Here is a 4,759-nt window from a genome sequence, read left to right as displayed (position 1 = left end):
CAGTTATAACAACACAATTTTTGGTTTTTTGTCATACTAACTCCACTTTAGCTTTAGGTGATACCAAGTGACCTTTCAGGCCCTCTGATCTTGTGAAACCTGTCTCTCTGCATTTGCAAGGGAAGAGAGCATAAAGAATCTCAGACTCCTGAAGCCTCTGTTCAGAAATGATACCCATCACTTCCGCTTCATACTTCATTGGCCAAAACAAGCTAAATGGCTATGTCACATTTCACTACATGGAAAGAGTCATTTTCCTAAATGTCCAGGGCTGGGAGAAGGATGGGAAATATTGGTGAGCCCTAGCAATGTTCCTGAAATTAAGATAGTGGTTCAAGAATTTGGTCTGCCATATTGTTTTTAGGTCAAACTTTTGTTTACCCTCCCTTTGTAGAGAACTGCACTGAAGACAAATGGAATCTTACTTCCCAAGGTGATCAGTACAGCTTAAAGCACAGAACAACTGACTACAGAGCAGGATTTAGCAGGAGGTGGCTCTGACTTGGATTCTTTCCAAGGGGTGGAGATGCTCAGTGCTAGAATTGCCAGAGGGACTTGGTTACAACACTGAGCTGCTGAGAATGCATTTCTGAGGCAGCGACCTAAAGGATGACACCATAGGGGGTCTTTCATTTAATTATCTCCCCTGTGGGACCTGGTGATAAAATACACCTCAGGGGCAACCATGGCAGAATATGACTACAGTTCAGATAGTTCCCAAAGTGGATTGAAATAGCTACCTTTCTTTTTTCTAACATTGGCATGCAACCACTTCTACCCACTATGGGTCATTGCCCTGTGCTCAGTCAAAGATGCTTCACCAAGTGAAGGCCTGATAAGACCCACTCTGCAAGGCATGTTAATTCTGTAACCTTTTCTTCCCCTCTAAACCAACCAGGGTATGTCATTGCATTTTCAAGGCAGCATATGATCCCCTGTCATGATTTTCTCCTACCGCATAGAAGCTCTTGGCCCATGCAAGGACAGTGTCAATGTGTTGTCACTATTGGACATGCACTTTCTTTCATGTCACTTATGGTCTTTCACTAATCAGTGCTAAGCAAGGTTTTGAGGAGGAGAATTTAGTCCAATGGGTCCACCCTTGGACCAAACTTTTAACTGACATGCATCATGGGAAAGGCTTACCCATGATCTCTACATGTAACTAATCTCTACATGTAACTAATAAATGAACTTTCCTGGTACACTGTTTTTGCCTTATGAACTCAAAATTAACTCCTGAGTGTGTCTGGGGATCGGAGTGGGGTTGGCCTTGTGTTGAAAGACTGAGAAAGTGCTTGCGCAAGTGCCTTTCACAGTAAAGCAGGCATTTAAGAAGCAATCTAAATCAGAAAGCACTTGAGGTTTGGTGTTTGTCCATATTTTCCATTGTTTTATTATTATCACATACGCAATTTTTGTTCCTCACAGCATTTGGATAGTTTGTCACCTTTTCCTTAAAAACAGGGCAGTGCACTAAGGGATGTAGCCTTGCAAGAGGAGTAAGAACAATACCCATTTATCAGGTGCCCATAAAGAGCACTGATGTCAATATTGGAAGAATCAGTGCCCTGGCCTGAGGGCACTGCTGTGAAGATTGTTTACCAGAGTGACAGCACTTTCTAGGAAAGAGAAACAAGAGGAAGGTGCATTTCAGGGAAAAAGAAACTGATGGTTGCAGCTGAGGAGAAATAGTTGGGTTTTTTCCCCTCTGCTCTTGATTTTTTTTTTTTTCTTTTGTGCTACAGTTTTTAAATTCAAGGCCTTCTGCTTGCTAGGCAGGCGCTCTACCACTTGAGTCTTGTCCCCAGCTCCTTTCTTGATTTTTTTTTTCTCAATATATTTTCCCAGCTGGGGATGTGGCTCAAATGGTAGAGTGCTTGCCTAGCAAGCATGAGGCCCTGAGTTCAAACCCCAGTACCATCAAAGTAGGATTTTGACTGGAAGCGGCCATGTTCCAGGTAAGAGATAATGGCAAAGTGGGGGTGCACATGGCAAGAAGATGGAAGACAGGGGACATTTGAACTGCAAAACTGAGGAACCCAAGGAGAAGAAAGAATCAGCCATGATTTCTATGTTTCTGGAGGGTGTGACTGGCATGAAACAGATAAAAATAGAGGGGAATAAGCACGTTTGAAGGAAAAGTGAGTCTGAGACAATGAAAAATGGAAAGGCGATGTCCATGACTGGAATACATTTGGCTAGCCTTTATTGAAAATTCAGTCGGTGTGTGTCAAATACTGCTGCACGAGGGATGTGCCAGGTGTTTTAACTGTTTTAATCCTCACAACCAGACTAGAACTATTGTTAGCTTATTTCATCAAATCTCAAGTGTCATCAAGTCTAAGACACATCCTGATGTCACAGACATTAAAATGCCCTTCTTAGAATGACTGGAATATGGTGGTCATTTTAGTTTATACCTTTTTTGTTTGTTTGAGACAAGATCTTGCTATGTAGCCCAGGAAGGCTTTGAACTCTCGATCCTCTTGTCTCTGCCTCATGAGTGCTGGGATTACAGATGTGTGCCATCATATCTGGCTCTTATCTCCATTTTTGCAGATGAGGAAACTGAAGGAGAAAGATTAAACAATTCATTCAAAGTCACACAGTGAGTTAAGAGGAGCTGGGATTCAACTTAACGGTCTGGTCCCAAAGCTTGATAATTTAGTCACTATGCTGTGTCACTTCTTCGAAAGAGTGCTCTGGGATGGAGGTAGAGACCAGAGAGACATCAACAAAAAAAAATACCCCATGAAATGGCAGAGATGAGATGAAGTGTAGTGCATGTCATAAATAATTTTTTCCTAAGGTCATTTAAGTTGAAACTGAAGTGACATTGACCATATAACCAAGTACCTCTTTTGATACATTAAAATGTCTTAAAATGCTGAACACACTTGTTTTAGGGCAGTTTCCTAAAAGATACTAAAGGTATGATACCAGCATCACTTCCCATACCAGATGGGAATACCGAAAGGAAAATCCACAGTTTTCAGGGAGGAGGCGGAGGCCCAGGTGAGTTTCACGAGCTGTCAGCCTCTGACTTCCCTGAGCATCGGTGGCTTTCCTCATGTGTTTTGTGAAGTGACAGTCGAAAGGGGGACAGATCACTGCCATACAAGGGTACAGAGTCAAGGCTGCACCTTTGCATGGTAAATCCGTGCTCTCTGCAGTCCTGGGAAGAACTGAATTCTTACCTGTGGGCAGGTGTGCATTTGGCCACCTGCCTTTTCTGATTAGGCAAGACGACGTTCCCTCAGCATGGTGAGTCACTGCTTTGGATGCAGTCCTTCTGGCTCAATAGCAACAAATTTGTTTTGCAGGCACAGTTTTTTCCCTTCCTTTTCCCCACCCCCTTCTCTCCTTTCTTTCCTGGATGATCTATCAGTAAAAAGGGAATTTATAGATTGCTAAAGACAAAAACCCAGTTTCCAGAGTTGCAAGGGAAATCGATAAGAGACAGTTGGAGCCCAGTGCTCAGTTTGGTTAAGATTTGCATCAGGTGCAAAAGATGATCTCACATTTGTGTTGAAAGCAAGACAGTCTTCAGGAGCCAGCCTGCCAGATGGGGTCAGCGTGCACAGAGTGACCCAAACAATGGCACATGTTACCCCACTTGTTGGTACTGTAATGACAATAAACAGGACAAATAAAAGAGCCACTTCAGTAAGGAATGGGGATGGGTTTTTGAAAGAAGAAACCTATGGTTTAAAGGGCATGATTCTAACTTCTTTTCATTTGTTGTGTTTTGGTCAGGGAAGAAACTGGTAAAAGCTAACTTTTTAATTTGTCATAGTTACTTAATCCTACTCCAGTTAAATCATCCTCAGCAAATGTTTTAAAAAACTTAAAAAGTGCTTGTTGGTTTACATGAAGTTAACAAAGAATTGCATGGAAGGAATTGTATTTGTATCTCTTTAGCATGTTGGCATGTTACAAGTGTCTCTGTATTTTTACTTCTAAATTTATTTCCTACCGTGATCTCTTCTGCCAGCCCAATAACCCATATTAAGTAATCAGATTAGCTTGGTAATAAACTGCCTATGTAAATCTCTTGAAAAGTGAGTGGCTTATAAATACATTTCAAGCAAAGGCTAAAATAGTGGAAGTACCGGAGCCATCTTTTCTTTCTTTCTTTTTTTTGTTTTTTGGTGGTACTGGGGTTTGAACTCAGGGCCTCATGCTTGCTAGGCAGGTAAGTGCTCTTTATCACTTGAGCCACCCCACCAGGCCCACCCAAGTCATCTTTGAGAGGATAACTATTTCTTATTTCCACTAGAGAAGAGTTGAGCAGAGATGAGGCTTGAGACACAGAGGGAAAACAATCATTTTCTGAAAGCTGGAAATAAGTAATAGATTGGTGAGTACATGGTTGGGTGAAACCCAGCTTGGTACTGTCTAAGAGAGTATCAGAAATTGTATTTGAAGCTGCTAACCAGGTCTGTTAATTCATGTCATCTACAGATAATGGTTTGCATTTATCTCATTAAGTCCAGGAGAAGGCAAGCTGATCTGCTATGTGGTGGTTCCCTACTTATCAGGGGCTAGGCCCTCCTTTATCCTTAGGCTGACAAAATAGTTGTTGGAGCACCAGCAGTTACATCTATGACTCAGATAGGGGAAAGAGAAAGGAGGAAATTGAGCAAAGGGTACCTGCTGCTTAAGGCAGCCTTCCTTAAAGGGCTTTCCCTGAGGCTCTGTCTCACAACATCCCTATCTTCAAAAGGGTTCATTTTCTGAATTGGACACCTGCTTG

The sequence above is a fragment of the Castor canadensis genome, chromosome 10 (genome assembly GCF_047511655.1).
Source record: "Castor canadensis chromosome 10, mCasCan1.hap1v2, whole genome shotgun sequence".
NCBI classification, from domain to species: Eukaryota; Metazoa; Chordata; class Mammalia; order Rodentia; family Castoridae; genus Castor; species Castor canadensis.
The sequence above is the reverse complement of the archived record's forward strand: the minus strand, read 5'-3'. Positions refer to the sequence as shown.